The sequence below is a fragment of the Pleurodeles waltl genome, chromosome 11 (genome assembly GCF_031143425.1).
Source record: "Pleurodeles waltl isolate 20211129_DDA chromosome 11, aPleWal1.hap1.20221129, whole genome shotgun sequence".
NCBI lineage: Eukaryota > Metazoa > Chordata > Amphibia > Caudata > Salamandridae > Pleurodeles > Pleurodeles waltl.
This window is the reverse complement of record NC_090450.1, coordinates 245,948,778-245,969,846: the sequence shown is the minus strand read 5'-3', so window position 1 is coordinate 245,969,846 and position 21,069 is coordinate 245,948,778. Positions and strand designations below refer to the sequence as shown.

General features: G+C 49.8%; 1 protein-coding gene across 5 annotated transcripts in view; it reads left to right on the top strand.

Moving 5' to 3' along the window:
• The window catches only part of DOCK10 (dedicator of cytokinesis 10), a 1,618,956-nt gene that overhangs the window by 483,265 nt on the left and 1,114,622 nt on the right, over window positions 1-21,069 (top strand). The window lies entirely within an intron of this gene.

The following is a 21,069-nucleotide window of genomic DNA, read 5'->3' as shown; positions in this document are numbered from 1 at the left end:
GGAGTACTGACAGCACCTGCACTTGAGGGGGGATTCCTGTGGGATGGCGGATAGCTGACATCAGGTCTGGCTCCAGCTGCGCACACAGTTCCTGGATTGTGGCACGCTCAAGCCTGTAGGTGATGATTACATGTCTTTCCTCCATTGTCGATAGGTCCACCAGCGGTCTGTACACCGGAGGATGCCGCCATCTCCTCACATGCCCCAGCGGATGGTGCCTATGGATGGAGGAGAACAGCGAGCACAGAGTCAACCAACTCTGAGGTACATAAACATAGCTTACTCTGAACATATTCATAAATTGAAATTTGCCTGTATGAGTTGTTAGGCAAGGACTAGGTATGTGTGACGCAGTCAAAAATAAAGCCATGTGGGCCCCTGAAATGGCGGCTGCCAGACCTGTAAGGTGGGACAAGGGGACATGAGGTAACTGCGCTGGCGTTGTACACCGTCGCGGTAGGCGGTCGAAGACCGCAGCGCAATTCTGCATTGGTTAACATTGGACCCTGTGGGTCCCAGGAGCCAATGACGATGTACACCGGCGGTGACGGTACGCACCGCCACGGACGTGACCGCCATTTTCTATCGGTTCAATCACTCGATACCTGATCTTCAACAGGAGAGGACCTACACTGCAAGTGCTGCTGTGACCTCAGTCTGGAAGAGACAATGGCTCGTGTGTCTGGGGAAAGGGCCCCTGCTTTCAGCACGGTGACGTTGGAGAAACTTGTGGATGGGGTCCTTCCCCAGTACACGCTTCTCTACGGTCCTCCAGACAAACGGGTAAGTACACTGTGAGCATGCTGTATGGGCAATGCCTGTGTAGATTGGGGTGGATGAAAGATAGGGGGGGTGAGAATGCGGCATGCATGAAACGACGGTGAGTGCATGTGCATCATGGCAAGGGTAGGGATGCAGGCCAATGACTGTGACGGTGTAGTTGGTAATTACTTCTCTTTTCCCCTGTACAATTCCTGTTGGTCAGCACCCACCAGAAGAAGGACATCTGGCGTGCCATCGCCAAGGAAGTCCGGACCCTGGGGGTCTACCACAGACGGAGCACCCACTGCCGGAAAAGATGGGAGGACATTCGCCGCTGGAGCAGAAGATGGCGGAGGCCCAGCTGGGGATGGCCTCCCAACGTGGGAGGGGTGCCCGTCGCACCGTGACCCCCCTGATGTTCAGGATCCTGGCGGTGGTGAATCCGGACTTGGATGGGCGCTTGAGGGCATCACAGCAGCCACAAGGGGGTGAGTACATTCTCATTCTGTTGATTCAGCGTGTATTTTAGGTGTCTGGGTGGGGGAGGAGGGCTGTGGGTTCCCCTAGGCCAGGGTGAGTTTGCTAGTTAAGTTCCCTTCTTCAGGCAGGCCCTGTGGCACCCCACTCCACCTGTGTACACTGCCAACTACACCTAGTCAGGCTCCTGTGACATCCATGTGTGCAGAAATCGGCCATAGCCTTGTAAGCCATGTCCCTGGGATTGGATAGTGGACCCCAAGTGCACGGCGTAATGCAGGGGGCTTCTGTGTCTGTCTTGTCCGCCAACGGTAGCGGTATTGCATGCACTGAACATTTCTTTCTTCTGTCTCCCCCCCACTTTTTGTGGTCTCCCTGTACTTGTTTGCATTAGCATCATCAGGCGGAGGAGCAGTGGCACCGGAGCAGGAGGGAGCTGCATCCCACATGGCCCTGGAAGGCGACACTACGGACTCTGTATTCACTAGTGGGACGGAGGGCGAGGGGAGCTCCACGGCGGGACAGGAGCTGACACCAGCGATACGGACTCCTCCTCTGATAGCAGCTCCCTTGTGGTGGCGGCCCCATCTGTGCCCCCATCTACAGGTGCAGCCACCACCCCCCCTACCAGCACCACCCTCCCAGCAGCCCCTCAGCGTTTGCCCCGTGCCCGCTCACCCAGGAGGGTGGGCATTACCTTCGCCCAAGGCACCTCAGCCCCCTGCCCCTGTCACCCCTGCTGCCCTCAGTGAGGAGGCGATTGACCTCCTCAGGTCCCTCACTGTTAGGCAGTCCACCATTTTGAATGCCATCCAGGGTGTAGAGAGGCAGTTGCAACAGACAAATGCATACCTGGAGGGCTTTCATTCTGGTCAGGCAGTTCTTCAGCAAGCTTTTCAGACTCTGGCCTCAGCACTGATGGCAGCCATTGTCCCTGTCTCTAGCCTCCCCCCTCCAACTTCCTCCACCCAGACCCACACCCCTGGACTTCAGCCTATCCCAAGCACACCATCAGACCAGCATGCACACACCTCAACACACAAGGGAAGAGCTGGCAAACATAAGCACCACACATCCCACAGGCACTCATGCAAGCATCACACACATGCAGGCACACGAACATCCACTGCCTCCACTATGTCCCCCTCCTCCTCGTCTCCCTCCTCCCTCCCTGTCTCATCTCCACTCACACCTGCATGCACTACATCCTCAGCCACTATGTCCATCACCAGCACAGCCACCACCACACCCCACACACGTGCAGTCACCACCCCCACTACCATTCACACGTCCCCTGTGTCTGTGAGGCCACCTCCCAAGGTACACAAACGCAGCCACACACCCACCCAACAGCCATCCACCTCACGACAGCCTCCAGCCCAGCACCTTCACCCAAAGTCAGCAAACGTACACCTCCCGCAACCACAACCTCTTCCTCCACTCCCAAACCCCCTCAAGCTACACATCCCAGTGTTCCTAAGAAACTTTTCCTGGCCAGCCTTGACCTCTTTCCCTCACCTCCCACACCCCGTCAGTCTCCTGGGGCCCGACTCTCCAGGTCCCAACCTAGCACCTCAGCCACAACATCGGCGGGACCAGTGGTGCCAGTAGTCACTGGATTATGGAGTGCACCAGGCAGCAGGGCAGCCAGTGTGGCAAGGATCCACAGCCCGGACAGTCCCCCACCTGTCAAGCATCAAAAGTTGGCCACTGCCCGGCGGGAGCGGGGAAAGAAACCAGCCACCAAAGCCGCTCCCAGGGGTACAGTTGGGAGTGTGGAGACAGCTGAGACACCATCCAAGGTGGGAAAGGGGCACAGTAAAACCGGCAAGTCTGGGAAGATCAGCACGGCGGACAAGACCGCCAGCAGCCACACTGCCCAGGAGAAGACCGCCAGCAGCAGCCAGACTGCCCAGGAAGTGACCACCAGCAGCCCCGCTGCCACAGACAGGACCGCCAGCAGCAGCCCCGCTGCCACAGACAAGACCGCCAGCAGCAGCCCCGCTGCCCAGGGGGCGACCGCCAGCAGCCCCGCTGCCCAGGAAGCGACCGCGAGCAGCCTGCTGCCACAGACAATACTGCCAGCAGCAGCCCCGCTGCCCAGGGGGCGACCGCCAGCAGCCCCGCTGCCCAGGAAGCGACCGCCAGCAGCCCCGCTGCCACAGACAGGACCGCCAGCAGCAGCCTCGCTGCCCAGGAAGCGACCACCAGCAGCCCCGCTGCCACAGACAGGACCGCCAGCAGCAGCCCCGCTGCCCAGGAAGCGACCGCCAGCAGCCACACTGCCACAGACAAGACTGCCACCAGCTGAACCGCTGCCCAGGACAACGCCGCCAGCAGCCCCGCAGGCCAGGACAAGACCGCCACCAGCTGAACCGCTGCCCAGGACACCGCCGCCAGCAGCCCCAACGGCCAGTCAGCACCAATGATTCCGACGCTACTGAGTCCACCACGGGCAGGATGATGCACTCTGGGCACAAGGCCCCCTCCTGGACCAGTGGAGAGATACATCCACTACCTGAGTCCTTGGCAGGATGAAGCACTCTGGGCACAAGGCCCCCTCCAGAACCAGTGGAGTATCACATCCAATACCTGAGTCCTTGGCAGGATAAAGCACTCTGGGCACAAGGCCCCCTCCAGAACCAGTGGAGTATCACATCCACTATCTGAGTCCTTGGCAGGATGAAGCACTCTGGGCACAAGGCCCCCTCCAGAACCAGTGGAGTATCACATCCAATACCTGAGTCCTTGGCAGGATAAAGCACTCTGGGCACAAGGCCCCCTCCAGAACCAGTGGAGTATCACATCCACTACCTGAGTCCTTGGCAGGATGAAGCACTCTGGGCACAAAGCCCCCTCCAGAACCAGTGGAGACTGTTATCCACTTGAGAGACTGTGGCTTGCCACTCCCCATGATTGAACAGTGGGCAAACCACCCACTGTAGAGACTTGAGAGACTGTGGCTTTGCACTCCCCAGGATTGCACAGTGGGCAAACCAACCACTGTAGAGACTTTGGAGACTGTGGCTTTGCACTCCCCAGGATTGCACAGTGGGCAACCCACCCACTGTAGAGACTTGAGAGACTGTGGCTTTGCACTCCCCAGGACAGAACAGTGGGCATAAAGCCGACTCGTGGATCTGGCGTCGTGCACTCAACCGGCTGAGGTGCCCCCCCTTCCCTTCCCCCTGAGGTGCCTGTTTTATTTCTATCTGATGCCCCTGCAGTGTTCTGTCCGTTTTGATCGGGTATTGAGTGTGGGCCTCGTCCATGCCTTTTGGGCCCAGTGATCCATGGACTATGATGGTGGAATCCCTTGGACCTGTGTTCTTGGTGTATATAATTGTATATAATTGTATATAGTATAAATGTATGTATTTGAAAATATTTTTGATGTATGTCATTGAATATATCACAATTATTTGACTCATTTCCTTTTGTCCTTGCATTCTTCCAAGGGGGCTGGGGGGTGTAATTGTTATGTATCAATATGTATTAGCGCGTGTGTTGTAGTGGGTGGGGGTGTTGCGTGTGTGCGTCACTTTCTTTTCCCTGCCCCCTCCCCTGCGTCGTAGGTGCAGTACTCACCGTTGTCTTCGCCGCCGACATTCGTGCTCCTAGTAGAGGAACAGGAAGATAAAGGCTGGCAGGATCTGGAGCTCGGGTTCCATGGCATCCTGATTCCTCATGGGTTGTGTAGAGGTGAGCGTTTTCTCTTCGAAGTCCTGTTTCTGCCGTGTTTTTGTTCACGGGGAATCCACCCTGGAAAAGGTGGCGGATTGGTGGGTTGTAATAGTGTGGGCGGTACATTGTCCTCCGCCTGTCTGTTGGCGGTTACCGCCGCGGTGTTTGTTTGTACCGCCGTGGCCGTCGGAGTGTTAAAGTGGCTGTCTATGTTGGCGGTCTCCGCCACAGTCGTAATTCCATTTTTTTCCGCCGGCCTGTTGGCGGTTTAACCGCCGCTTTAACACGGACCGCCAGGGTTGTAATGACCACCATAATGTCATTCAGTACCTGGATCAATTCATGTCCACTTCACATGTCAGACCTGTTAAACCCACCTGCCAGTGACACAATTCAGAAATGTCCACATAAGGATGACATCACAAAGAAATCTGGAAAGTAAAAGTGTAGAACAAAAAGTTTGGGCAGGTAGTGGTAAACTTGACTTGAAATACATGCCCTAAATACAATGGTAACTTTGATTGTGCATTTTGACAAACACTTACATAGGATATCTCTACTTTTGCCACAACTCTATGTACTATTTTGAATGTAAACCTGTACTGCTAAGCAACTAATAACCTGTCTCAAACATCCCTAACTCCGCCCAATACCCCACTTAGTCAATCATTTTACAACCAACACATACCTACAGTCAGCTGAAGTACTGGTTGATTAGATCTGCCTGGGTGTCTCCACCTTAATCCTCATTACTGTCATCCTCACTTGGCATTTCTGCATTCTCACCCAGTGGCACTGCTAGCTCCCCCTCATCTGGGATGTATGGGATCTGACGTCTCAGTGCGAAGTTGTGGAGCATGCAACAGGCCACAATGATGTGACACACTTTGGCGGCTGAGTGGAGGAGGGCTCCCCCACACTTATCAATGCAATGGAATCTTGCTTTCAGGAGCCCAAAAGTCCTCTCCACAACATGTCATGTCCTTCCATGGGCCTCATTGAAGCTTACTTCCCCTGGAGTGGTTGGGTACCTCACTGGTGTAAACAACCAGAAACTGTTTGAGAAGCCAGAATCCCCTGTAAGGAATCATTACATGTGCGCTAAATCAAATCTTGGACATCCTTACATTTGGCTGCAGAGATAGGATACTGACACACATGACATATAAGACTTATCAACCAACCAGGTCCTCTCTGTGTACTGTTGTTTCATCAGCTGTGGGATAGTGCTGTTCCGCATGATGAAGGCATTATGGACTGAACCCGGGTGCTGTGCGCAAACCTGGGAAATGTAAAGGTCTGCCAAATAGACTACTTGGACAGTTATGGAGTGGAAGTTCCTACAGTTCCGATACACCTGTTCATTGCCATGTGGGGGAGCCAAGGTTACATGCGTAACGCCTATGGCTCCCACTACATGTGGGATGCGTGGCAATCCATGAAAATCTGCCTTCACATGGGCCAAATACTCATATTTTGGAAATATGATGTAGCTGTCCAGGTGTTTCAACAATGCAGACAGTGCATCCTTCAAGACCAGACTGAACATAGGCAGGGATATCCCTGCAGTTAGGGACACTGTATTTTGGAAGAAGCCTGTGCCCAGGAAGAGCAGCACTGACATGACTTTTGCAATGGGTGGTATGCTATTTGGATGATGAATGCCAGGCATCAGATCTGGCTCCAACTGACAACAGAGATCCATGATGGTCTGCCTATCCAGGCTGTGGATGTGAATGACATGTCAATCCTCCATGGTCTGCTAGTGGACAGTACACTGTATATTGTCTGCCCATTCTCATTTCAGGTTAGCTATGTGAGAGGAAATAAGAAGGTATGTCTATCAGTCATTGTGTCCCTTGTAAGTATCAAAAGTCTCACATAATGATCAGACCTGCCATATGATACAGTAGAAACATGGTACTCAGCACATACCTATGGAAATAATGGCTTATTAGTGAAATATCATCCCCTTTCCTCAGTTTTAACATGGAAATGTAAACACATGCCTCAGAGAGTCTCTGTGATATTGACTATGCTTTTCATTAAAAAGCCACAAAACTATCTGTCCAATTTCCAAGAGGGTGTTGACTGTGCCACTAAAGATATCTTCCTTTTATTTTATCAACATGATAATATGTCTCTTCATTCTGACACGTCATATATGGTTAGTCAATGCTAGCACTAAAGACTGTGAAGTAGATATGTTTCCCACCTTGTGAGACATCATTAAATTAACTTTTCTGAGCATCTAAGGGACTTGCGACTGCCTGACCTAGTGTACTGGACAATAGGAAACGACCTGCGACCCCCGGCTGAAGTCGTCATGACAATAGGAGGGTACTACCGTGGTGGACATTGCCATTGGAACACACTGTTGCCTTTGGCGGTCTAGGGCCAATAGCGGTGGCTGCCGGTGGTGACAGTCTCTTACGTGGCGGAGGTGAACCCCATCTCATTCTTCATCTCTCTCTTGACTCCTGACACTGCTGCCAGCAAGACCTCCAGGACCTGAGCTTCTGTGTACTGCCTCTTGGAGCAATCATGCCACGTCCTACAGGTGATAAGACCCCCGCTTTCTCACCGGAGGAGCTAGAGAAGCCGGTGGAGGACATCCTACCCTTGTACTGACAGCTGTATGGTGCACCAAAGGAGCAGGTAAGTGCACCATGTGCACATATTTCTCATTAGCTTGACTGTTCTTTGATATGCTAAGCAAAGGCTGATGGGCAATGCTCCTGTTTGTGTCCTTAAAGTCTTTTGGGTGCTAAAGTTGTGCTAGAATGGGTGACTTCCTGGGCATGTACTAATGTATGGTGGGAGAGTTAGAATCCTGAGCCATTTTGGAGAGTGTAGCATGTATATTCCCTAACCCACCTTGTGATTGTTGCACATGGTTACTGGAGATTGTATGCCATACTCGGCCAGACAAATCCCATCTTCATATGTGTTTGGTGTCTGGTCATATGTGATAACATGATTGCTGGCTTTGTAGTGCATGTTTTCTGCCTGTTTCTAGCTCACACATGTCTTAACTGTATATGCTTTTTTATCAGTGGAGAGGATGTAAAGATAGTATATTGACCAGAAGTAGACTTGATTCTACTAATGGAAAACTCCATCAAGTAAGGCAAAACAAATGCCACTGTAGCTTGCTCATATGGAAATGCCACTCACCTACACAAAACGTGCAATCAGCACTGATTAAGGAATAATTTAGATGCATTTGAATCCCCTGTGCATTTCATATTTGTTTATAGAGTTTCAATGAGTGCTGCCACTGAATACGTATGAGAATGAGTCAAACTTCTCTTGTCTGGCATCCATTTCTTCTTTTAAAAATAAATCAACTCTGATTTTAAGGCCTTATTTTCACACTTTACCAAATTCAATTTGCATTATGATTTGATTACCATATCTAAAAATGTAAACTGATTAGCTCTGGAATCCATTGCTCAGGTTTGAATACCAACATGGGCTAGGTGATCTGTCACATTTGAACTAACCTGTCAATCTGGAACCAATAGAAGTTATGTTCATATCCTCACTTCTCCGAACCTAGTGACAAGCATGCAAAGGATGCTATACTGGTCAGCGGTAGACCCATTAGCATAATAATAGTAATAGCATAAGAGAAAGAAAAAGAGACAACAGGTAGCTTCACTCTGCCTGTTCTTACAACTGCGATCACCTGCACTGCAGATGTTTTGAATTCTAAACCACGAAATGACGTGTTTATTTTTTCACTATTGAAATTTCAAGTCACTAAACCTAATTTGGCACCTTATAGTTTGTGACACTCTCTCCATTTCCAACTCTCTGTAGGTGATTGAAACTCTGGAACTTCCTAAGGCTGAAATACAAATTAAATCTCTGTAATGTGAAATACCCTAACTACAACTCTTGTTTCTATAATGATTAGTAGACTCAGTAAATAAACTAATTCTGTGAACTAAATAATTCTTAATGTAACAAGTCCGTCAGCTGTAACACAACAAATATGTATTAGTATTGAATCTTTCCTGTGGCAACAAGTAATCTCTTTCCCAGCATTGGCAATACCACAATACCACAAGAGTCATAAAAATATAAACATGTCTATGCACGTTGAGAATTTTCCTAGTTCTTCTGATAGATTAGTAAGTATAATTATAGTTCATAATCCTTAAGCGTGGCTCCAGCATTAAGGAATGCTCTGCAAAGCAAGGTACTTATGATGCATGAATCTAAAATGGTTATCAGAATTATGAGTCTTTCTAGAGTCTCGTGATGACCCGGGATTTGTATTCTGTCTTCACTCCACATGTGTGTTATGTGTAGTGCGCACATTGCAGGCGCGAAGGCTCACACTAAGTGGTGCCCACACACTGTACGTACTACTGACCTCTTCTTCTGAGAAAGATACAGGGACCAAATAAATTTTGGGTCGTGCATCTCCTCTCCTGTCATTATTTACAGGTACACGTGGCCTGCAGATCATGCCAATTTTGGATTAGGCCTGGTGCTGGTGAATATTTGCAGGTGCATATGTTCCACTATGTTTGACATCTTAAAATTAGATAATGGCATAATTAAAACAACTTGTCCTGTTAGTCTTTAAACAAGTTTTTGAGATTTAAAATATAATCTCTGACGCATGGTATTCAAATAATGTGCAACCCAGCTGTTTTATTTAAAAAAAAATGTGGATTCCACATTTTCTAATCCGAAATTCTTTGTATTTGCTAAATAGGTTAAATCAATGTTCACAAATATTGATTTCCCCAGTAGTTTATAAAAGATTATTTCAGTATTTTTACCAATAAGGTATCTCTATATGTATAAACTGTTCACACAAATTGCACCTTGAACTGCAGTGCTTTGTCCTCTGAACTAGTTAATGTGATTCACCACCTATGCATCATGTAAGGGCTACTAAGGCATTTAAGAAGATGGGACCTTTTATGAGTCCTATATAGTCTTTAGGCAGAGCACTGATATTCTGATGGTGAACAAAAGCGAGTATAATAAAATACTCAGGGCCGTATTTATACTTTTTGACGCAAAACTGCGCTAACGCAGTTTTGCGTCAAAAAGTTTTGCGCCGGCTAACGCCATTCTGAAGCGCCATGCGGGCGCCGTATTTATTGAATGGCGTTAGCCGGCGCAAGCAGACCGGCGCTGCCTGGTGTGCGCGAGAAAAACCACGTACACCAGGCAGCGCCGGCGTAGGGGGAAAATGGCGCATGGGCGTCTTAAAATGGGGCAAGTCAGGTTACGTCGAAAAAATCATCGTAACCCGACTTGCGCCATTTATTTTCGACGCCCATCCCCCATCAACATGACTCCTATCATTGTAAAGATAGGAGTCATGCCCCCTTGCCCAATGGCCATGCCCAGGGGACTTCTGTCCCCTGGGCATGGTCATTGGGCATAGTGGCATGTAGGGGGGCACAAATCAGGCCCCCCTATGCCACAAAAAAAAAAAAAAAAAATACTTACCTGAACTTACCTTAATGTCCATGGGATGGGTCCCTCCGTCCTTGGGTGTCCTCCTGGGGTGGGCAAGGGTGGCAGGGGGGGTCCCTGGGGGCAGGGGAGGGCACTCTGGGCTCATTTTGAGCCCACTTGTCCCTTAACGCCATCCCTGACCCAGGCGTTAAAAAGCGGCGCAAAAGCGCCGTTTTTGGCCACGCCCACTCCCGGGCGTCATTTTTGCCCGGGAGTATAAATACCACGTAAAGGCCTGGGAGTCATTTTTTAAGACGGGAACGCCTCCCTTGCATATCATTAACGCAAGGAAGGGGTTCACGCTAAAAAATGACGCACACTCTGGGCACTTTGGCGCCCGAAGCGTCTAACGCCAGAGTATAAATATGGCGTTAGTTGGCGTTAGTTCTGCGTCGAATTTGCGTCGAAAAAAACGACGCAAATTCGGCGCAAACGGAGTATAAATACGGGCCTCAGTGTCTTTTATTTTGTCTGTGGATTTTAGACTGCATTTTACTATATTTGCTTTGCATTGTGGTATGGTGAAATGGGAAATATGAAAACATGGAGTACCATGAGACAACAGTAGAAAGTGTCACACAGCTTTATGTGGTGAAAGAACAATGTATGCCACAAACCCATGTTAAAGGGAGAAAGGTGAAGAGTTAACTTGAAAATAGAATGCTTGACTTGTAGGATTGTAGTTAAAGAAAAACCCATGTGCGGCAAGCATAAGGGAATTTATGGCCCTAGCACACAATTAAACGAGAATGTGATTGAAGGTGACAGAAGAATAGTAGCAGGAGATTCATTTAGCCAAAGAGCACACAAAATCTGAAAAAGGGTCTTGGAAGCAGACTGATAAAGCACATACACAAATGCACATGTATTCAGACTTCATTCCACAGTAGGCCTTGCATCATCCCTGGTGGAGGGGGCTGCCGCTCTGATGCTCTGCACTACAAAAAGCGCTACTGGGAACCTCAGCAGAGACGTACCTGAGAGACTCTGCTGGGGTGGGATTTCATTCTCCAGCAGGCCTTGCATCATCCAAGGTGGAGGGGGCTGCCTCTCTGGGCTACAAAAAGCTCTACTGGGAACTGCAGCACGGAACACAGCTGAGAGACTCTGCTGGTGTGGGATTTCATCCCCCTGCAGGCCTTTCATTCCCCCTGGTGGAGGGGCTGCCGCTCTGATGCTCAGCGCAACAAACATCGCTACTGGGACCTGCTGTGCGATACGCACCCAGGTGTGTGACCGAGCCTGTCTTTGGCCACCATTGACTGGAGGAGACTGGGACGGGCTTCCCCTCTTTTGTTTTCACTAGTTTCTGTTCCCAGCAGTGAGCTTTCTTTTTGTCAATTATCAGACTTGTCTGGGCACTTCACTTTGCATTTCCCCACTGTTGACCTCCTCTGGAATTAAGGGGCACTTTTAATGTCTGGGAAGCACCTATTCCAGACTGGGACCTTATCTTAGATACATTTAAATCTGTGATTGTTCAGTGTGTGGCTCCCTGAAAAATAGATTACATGGTCTAGAATCTGCTGTTTTAGCTTTGCCTAAGTCTGCTGCTAATATTAGCACTCTTCCTTCCATAGTACGGTCCACCCTGTTACCCCAGTTCAATCATGGATCACTTGCAGGCCCGAAGATGTTGTACCTATATGTTTGGTCCCAAATACTACACCTGTTGTTACTATTACTGTGCCTCCATCCTCTGTATCTCTTGGTAATACCGTGCCCTCCCAGTCCATCCGATGGCCTCCTCAGAAGGTGCTGACTAATCAGCCTGAGGCAGGGTGTGTTCAGGGCATGGGGGGCAAGTTTGGCCTCAGTCGGACAAAGGTCTACTGCATCCTAACCTGCTACCAGAGTGCTGTCCATTTGTTACAGTCATGATAGAAGTGCCCCATGTCAGTTCAGCAAGTGAGGAATTAACTATTAACCTAAAAAATAAAGGCCCTCATTACAACCCTGGCGGTCGGTGATAAAGCGGCAGTAATAAAAAAAATGGAATTGTGACCACAGCAGAAACCGCCCACTCAGACAGCCACTTCAACACACCGACCGCCGCGGCTGTACCAACAGGCATCATGGCGGTAACTGCCAACAGCCAGGCGGAAGACAATGTACTGCCCACTCTATTATGACAGGCCTATTCGCCACCTTTTCCGGGGCGGTACCAACGACATCAAAAGCACAGCAGAAACAGAACACAGAAGTCAAAGGACTAACCTCTGGACACTCAGGGAACATCCACAACCCGATGGATCCCGAACTGCAGATCTTCCCCATGCTGGTCTACCTCCTCCTACACCAGGAATACCAATGCCGGCGATGACGACCACAGTGAGTACTGCCGCCTGGCACACAGGGGGGGGGGAGGAAAAAGAGAGTGACACACACACGCAACACCCCCACCCCGAACACCATACACACAAACAGAGGCAGTCACATTACATATTCACCCCCTACCCCTCAGGAATAATGCAAGGACAAAAGTGAGTGTAATAAGATAAAAATCCAGAAAAACGTCCTCTAAATTCAAAACAGTTTTTACAGATATACAAATGGAGGGACACTGCAAGGTCCATAATATCCATGGGCCACAGGGCCACATCACATAGGCCAAGGCCCCACTTGACTCCTGCATCAACACAAAGAGAACACTGCTGGGGCATCAGGTCAAAAATACACAGGCACCTCAGGGGGACAGGGAATGGGGGGCACCTCAGCCGTAAGATGGTACAACGCCACTTGTCCTGGAGGGGGCAACATGTCCTGTGCGATGTCTTTGGGAGTGCAAAGCCACAGTCTCTCTAGTGGGTGGTTTGCCCGCTGCTTGTTCCTGGGGAGTGTTAAGCCACAGTCTCTATAGTGGGTGGTTTGCCTACTGCTTGGTCCTGGGGAATGCAAAGCCACAGTCTCTCTAGTGGGTGGTTTGCCCACTGCTTGGTCCTGGGGAGTGCAAAGCCACAATCTCTCAATTGGGTGGTTTGCCCACTGGTTCTGGAGGGGGCCTTGTGCCCTGTGTGCTTCATCCTGGCAAGGATGCGGTGAGTGGATGCCTTCTTCCACTGGTTCTGGCGGGGGCTTGTGCCCTGTGATGCAGATCTTTGGGAGAGCAAGTTCACAATCTCTCACCTGGGTGTCACACCCACAGGATTTGCAGGGGCCAGGACGCACTATAGTCCATGGAGGCAGGACTACACACTGCCCACCAGCGGTGACAGCTGCTCAGTGGTGGCAGTTGCGGGGCTGGTGTTGGTGCTGGCAGTGGTGGGGGTAGGCTCCAGCACGGACGGCTGCCCAATGGGGCTGCTGGCGGTGCTAGCAGTACTGGGGGGAAGCTCCTGCCCGTCCCATGCAGCCTCGGACTGCTGCCCACTGGGGCTGCTGGCGGTGCTAGTAGTGGTGGGGGGAGGCTCCTGCCCTTCTCCTGAAGCCTCTGACGGCTGCCCACTGGGGCTGCTGCTGCTGCTGGCAGTGGTGCTGGTGGCAGTGCATGTGGCGGTGCTGATGGCAGTGCAGGTGGCGGTGCTGATGGCGGTGCTGGTGTCGGTGCTGCCAGTGGTGGGGGGAGGCTCCTTCCCTTCCCCTGAAAGCTCCGACGGCTGCCCACTGGGGCTACTGCTGCTGCTGGCAGTGGTACTGGTGGCAGTGCAGGTGACGGTGCTGATGGCGGTGCAGGTGGCGGTGCTGATGTTGGTGGGGTTCTGCCCACCCTGGCCCGACATGAAGGACGGGGGAGAGGGCTAGGGAAGAGGTCAACGGAGGAGAGGAAAAGCTTCTTAGGGACACTGGGGCAGGATGAGGGGGAAGGTTTGGGAGTGGAGGAAGAGGGAGTGGTTGTAGGAGGTGTCTGTCTGCTGTGTTTGGGTGCAGGTGCATGGGCTGGATGCTGATGTGAGGTGGATGGCTGTTGTGTGTCTGAGTGCTTGTGTTTGTGTACTTTGGGAGGAGGGGGCACAGACACAGTGGGAGAGGACACAGGGGACATGTGCATGGATGTGGGGGTGGTGACTGCCAGTGAGGGGCGTGTAGTAATAGGCGTGATGGAGGCAGTGGGTGTGGATGTGGTGCGTGTAGGTGTGAGTGGAGATGCTACTGGGAGGGAGGTGAACAACTAGGAGGAGGGGGACACAGTGGAGGCTCTGGATGTTGTTATGTCAGCATCTGGATGGTGTTTGTGTGAGTGCCTGTGGGATGATGTGTGGTGCTTGTGTTTGCCTGAGCCACTCCTGTGGATTGTCTTGGGTGCATGCTGGTCTGAATGTGTGCTTGGGATAGGTTGGGGTTCAGGTGCATGGGAATGGGCAGAGGAAGTTGGAACGGGAAGGCTAGAGACAGGAATAATGGATGCCATCAGGGAGGGGGCCAGAGCCTGGAATGATTTCTGTTGGGCTGCCACGCCAGAGTGAATGCCCTCCAGGAATGCATTTGTATTTTGCAAATGCCCTGCCAGGGCCTGGATGGCATTCACTATGGTTGACTGCCCAACAGAGATGGATCGCAGGAGGTCAATAGCCTCCTCACTCAGGGCAGCAGGGCTAACTGGGGCAGGACCTGAGGTGCCTGGGGCGAAGGAGATGCCCACCCTCATGGGTGAGCAGACACGGGAAACTCGCTGAGGAGCTGCTGGGAGGGCGGTGCTGGTATGGGGGTGGCGGCTGTACCTGTAGTTGGGGTGGCCACAGAGCTGTCCGCCACTACTAGGGAGCTTCCATCGAAGGAGGGATCACTGTCCGAACTGTCCCCTCCTGTCTCCGCAGTGTTGCTCCCCTCGCCCTCTGTCCCACTGGTGCCCTCACCGTCGGTGGATTCGGCCTCCTGGGCCCTGTGGGATGCAGCTCCCTCCATCGCCGGTGCCTCTACTCCTCTGCCAGATGATGCTAATGCACAGAAGGACAGGATGACAAAACAAAAAGAGGACACACTTGGTCAGTGGCAGCAACAACACCACAGTTGGCATACACGACACACAGGGGACAGCCCTACACACTAGGCAATGCACTAGCAGTCACAATGCTAGTCACCAGGCCATGGGCAGTAATACCTAACACCAGTTGCAGCATACCTGAGACCCACAGAGCCTGCACAGTAGTGGATGCCCACTAGCTTGTTTGGAGGTGGCGTTCATCAGGCCCTGCCCAACATGGAACCTACCCTGCAATGTCCGGCTTCGCATAGGGGCACCACCAGGTGCACATCCCCCACCCATAGAACACCCCACCACGCTCAAGTAGTATATTGGGAAACATACTCACCCCCTTGTGGCTGCTCTGATGGCCTCAAACGCCCATCCAGCTCTGGGTAGGCCACCGCCAGTATGCAGAACATCAGAGGGGTCAGGGTTTCGATGGGCACCCCTTCCTTGTTGGGAGGCCATCCCCAGCTGGGCCTCCACCATCTTCCTTGTGGGAGATGGTCCCCTAAACCCAGACCAATTACTATCAGTGGGAGGGTTATCACAAGGGTGGCCACATTTCTGAATCTACGGGTAACTTTTGACCTGCAGAATAGCTGGATTCCATGCCTTCCAACCACTATTCACAATTTAACCAATATGTGAATCTCTTTATAGGTTTGTGGCAATGGTGGGCAATAAACCTATCCAACTGCTGCCCCAGACTTACAGAATGAAAGGCCTTCCAGGTTTGCTATATGGTGCTTGCTCAAAGGGGTGAACAGCTTGCAGCTTCAGACCTACAAAGGTTGACCAACTGTTGGTGTCATCGCCTTGCTGGCTCACAAACAGGCTGCCTTGTGTGATGCACAGCCTTGTGCAATAGCACAGAGGAGAGTGCTTTTGCCAGGGGGCAGATGGTCAGACGCTTTGGATGTGTGCTGTGCACTGTAGCACACATAATCGGGGAAATCAGCACATCCCCCTTAATTTGTGACTGCTTTCACCATGCATTAGTTTTTAGTGCAAAGTCAGGCCAGAATATTTTAGTTTATTAGAAAATCTGGTCTGTGATGTTCTGAAAATCTTTCTGTTAGTTTTCTATCTCTTCTTTCAGTTTCTGTATGTTTTCTCACACTAGTTTTCTCGACTCCACATTTCTGAATGTGTCTTTATTTATCTTTAAAGCTTCAGGGATAAACTCCTGAGTATCACTAAATGATATTGATTGGATGCATGGACTGGACTGTGGCAAGGCCCAGCACCTAAACACCCAGATGGGCGTCCCACACTGTGCTCAGCCTTTCGCCTTTGGTGCTGAACTGCTGATCTCCACACAATCACCTGTGTCAGTGCGATGCAGGCCAAGGCTTGCACCCAGGCATTCATGTATTATGCCAGTTGAATGCAGGCCTTCTAGCGCTGAGTCTGTCTTCACAATACGAAGTCAGGCTGCATCGTTCCGGTTCGTCGTGTGGTAAATTTTTCACTGCGGTGCAGGCTGTGCATCATTTCTGGCAGGTTGTGTGTCAATTTTCGTCGCACAAGGAGTCCTTCCTGTAGAGATGAAGTCTTTTTGGTCCTGAGACTTCAGGGAAAAGAAGCAAGATCTAACCAACCCCCTAGAGAGCACTTCTCACCACAGCCAGAGAGCACCAAAGCAGCAGGGCAACAGCAAGGAAGCATTCCTTCACAGAAAGCAAACAGGTGAGTCCTTTGGGCAGCCAGGCAGTTCTTCTTGGCAGGTTGCAAGTTCTGGTTCAGGTTCTCTTCTCCAGGAAGTGTCTTTAAGGTAGAGTGTCTACCTCAGAAGTGTCTGAGTTGGTAGGGGCAGAGTCCCTGTTTAAGTACCTTTAAATACCCAATTGTGCCTTTGAATTGGGGGACACTTCAAAGAGTGGCTTAGAAGTGCTTAAGGTCCCCTTTCAGTTCACTCCTGTCTGCCAGGGTCCCAGTACCGGGTGTGGCAGTCCTTTCTGTGAGGGCGGGCTACTGTCCTTTGACATGCAAGTGTCAGGCCCTCCACTCTCCCAGCCCAGGAAGACCCATTCATAATGCAGATGTATGCAAATGAGGCTGAGTATCCTGTGTTTGGGGTGTGTCTGAGTGAAAGCACAAGGGAGCTTTCAACTAATCTCAGCCAGACGTGGATTGTAAGGCACAGAGGGTTTAAGTACAGAGAAATGCTCACTTTCTAAAAGTAGCATTTCTAAAATACTAATATTAAATCCAACTTCACCAGTCATCAGGATTTTGTATCGCCATTCTGGCCATACAAAATATGACCTTCCTACTCCTTTCAGATCAGCAGCTACCACTCAAACAATGTATGAGGGCAGCCCCAATGTTAGCCTATGAAAGTGTAAAAACAAATTTAGGGGTTTTACACTACCAGGACATGTAAACTACACAGGTATGCAGTGGCGGCCCGTCCTTTAGGACGGAGGGGCCACGCCCCCCCACCCCATGAAGAGTGTCTGTCAGGCTGAACAAAGGTAAGCCTGACAGACACTCTTCATGTTCAGGTCAGGCAGCCAGGAGTGAGCCATGCGCGATTTGCGCAGACTCCTGGCTGCCTGAGCTGAACTTTGCTGGGCTGAGGAGATCACAACCCCTATGGTCGTGACCTCCTCGGCCCAGCAAAGGTGCCTCGAGGACCTCCCCTGGGTGACTAGGAAAGTGTCACCCATTGACACTCTCCCTGGGCGCTTCAGTTTTAAGCCCTGAAGTGCCCAGGGTGAGTGTCAATCAGTGACACTTCGTCACAGAGTGGGGTGGGGTCAGCAGTCTCACTGACCCCATCCCACTCTGTGACGAGGCTGGGACTGCTGCCTTCCCTCATTGGCTGACATGAGGTCAGCCAATGAGGGAAGGCAGCAGTCCCAACCCTCCTGGGACCTGGAGGCTAAAGGTAAGTGTGTGTATGTATGTGTGTGTGAATGTTTGGTGCGCGCGTGCATGTTTGAGTGTTATGAGTGTTGTTAATGGATGTGAGTGCGTGCGTGTGTGTGTGAAAGAATTAATGTGTGTGATCTTGTAAAATGAATGTTTGGTGCGTGCATGCATGTTTGAATGGAATGAGTGTTGTTAATGGATGAGCATGCGTGCGTGCGTGTCTGTGTGTGAAAGAATGAGTCTGTGCGTGTGTGTGTGTTTGTGTGCGTGTGTGTGCCCCGCCCACCCCCCTCCCAAAGCTGCCGGCTGCCACTACAGGTATGTGTCCTGCCTTTTGCCTACACAGCACCCTGCCCTATGGGTTACCTAGGGCATACCCTAGGGGTGACTTATATGTAGAAAAAGGGGAGATTTAGGCTTGGCATGTACTTTTAAATGCCAAGTTGAATTGGCAGTGAAACTGCACACACAGGCCTTGCAATGGCAGGCCTGGGACAAGGTTAAGGAGCTACTTAAGTGGGTTGCACAATCAGTGATGGAGACCCACTAGTAACATTTAATCTACAGGCCCTGGGCACGCATAGTGCACTTTACTAGGGACTTATAAGTAAATTAAATAATCCAATTGGGTATGATCCAATGTTACCATGTCTAAAAGGAGAGAGCATATGCACTTTAGCACTGGTTAGCAGTGATAAAGTGTGCAGAGTCTTAAAACCAGCAAAAACAGTATCTAAAAAGTGGAGGGAGGCAGGCAAAAAGTTAGGGGTGACCGCCCTAAGGCTGTCAGGTCTAACAGTGAGGTATCAGCAAGTAGCACAGATACCTAATCATTAGAAGTGAATCCTAGAGAAAAACAACAAGAAGAGGAATAATGGGATGGATAGAGTGAGAAATAATGGCCAGTACTGGTGACAGGGAACTTTAGTCTTTGGGGTGCTTCGAACTGTGGTATTGTGATGCCTCAAACGGACCAGTAACATTGGTGGAAGTATCAATAAAGAACAATGGGCATTTGAGGCAGAGGGCAGATATAGAATATTTTAAGAAATGCGCCTGAAGGGAAGTATGTGAGAAAACCATGGAGTATAATGTGGGGAGGGGCAAATATCTATATAAAAAATTTAAAGGTCTAATTAAACAGAGACCCACAATAGCTGACTCATCTATGTAGGAATATAATAGCAAAGAGTGGAGGCAGCTTAAGGGGTTGACACATCCAAACCAATCCGATAAATGTTTTTCCAGCTGAAGGAAAAAGAAAAATCAAATGAAAGAGGAATCCCCCGATTGTTCCAATAAGCACTATGTCATGACTATCACCACATGAAATACATCGCACAAGAGTCATGTGTTTAGGTAGGAGTGAGGATGTATTTTCCTCATATTTCAAAGGGACAGCCTTGTCCCGGTCTTGATTTTTGTTGCCTTATGTATGAAGGTTTGGTTTCTCCTTAGGTGGTGGTTCCAGCAGGCTGCATTTGCAAGTGATGAGGTTATCACAAGGGATTGTACTCTAGAATATCTAGTCCAAGAATATTGTGGTGAACTAATATCATGGACAGAATTTCGAGGGACAAAATATCAAAAGGTAGGCTCATATAGGGAAGTATACAGTAGGTGTACTTAAATTCATATATATGTTTTTATAGTTAGTACCTAGATTCTATAAAAAAAACATTTCTTTACTTGCCTCTATTTTTGGCGACTGTTGACAAATATTCACAAAATTGTTCAAAAATATACGACCCTCATGTCAGCTGCTATCTGGAAAGTTTTGGGGTAATCGGTAAAGCGGGGCTGAGAAAAAGGAGGTTGTCCCATAACGTGTTTTCTCCATATTTATTTCCAGAGGGATTTTAAACAGGAATAGCGTCCAAACCACTGGACGGATTTACACCACATTTAGCTGAAAGCTAGCTCTTGGTCCAGAAAGTGACCTTTTTGTAATTTGGTTTAAATCCACTAAGTAGTTTTCTAGTTATTAAATGAAAGCCAAGTTTGTATATATTTGGACTCAGACACTTCTCAGCCATCAGGGTCTCAGCACATAGAAAATAATATTGTTGCATGCCACTTCAGTTCACATGCCATCTTCGTCAGTGGGGTGATAGAGGAATTACCGTCATAAAGGGAATGAATGATCAGTGAGAACAGGCAGCACAAAACTTCAGCAAACATCAGCAATCTGGCAGGGGGCCACATTCCTCAATCCTGGGAAATGTAGTCTGTGGGTCGACAACCATGAGTCAAAACAATTTACGGCGCACTTCCAAAGTATGCAGAGACAGGGCTTCAGTTATGCCTAGGGTAGCCTGTGGCACACAGCTGGGTAAGCACTGGACCTAAGACAAAAACAACAATGTTTTTTTAAAGCAGCTTTTGTTCTTCAATGAAAATAGTGCTCTTTTTAGAAAAACACATTTTGTCCTAATAGAAAACGACTGGGGAGGGGAGAGTCAGGCTGGGCCTCTAAGACCACTGCCGACTAATGCCTGCGGGGAGAAATGTAAGGGGAAAAAAAATCGCTCACAACAGTACCAAAGAAGAGTAAAACGGAGTACAGAGTATTACAAAAGTTGGTGCTCCCGGCCTCAGAGGAATCTCCCCCACCCCCACAACTGTGAAAACATAGATAAGCAAACTAGATATTGGAGACCTAGGCACTCATATTATATATCAATTTAGTATTAGATAAAGCTCTAACAAACAATGTAAAGTAATTAAATGATTAATAGAACATTCACTGGAAAACTGTGAATTAACACAGTCCAATAAACATCAAGTTGATTGACGAATCCATCCTTTATTGTGACAATGAACCAGCCGACAATGAACCAGCCATTAGTTATCATAACAGGAAATAAAACATG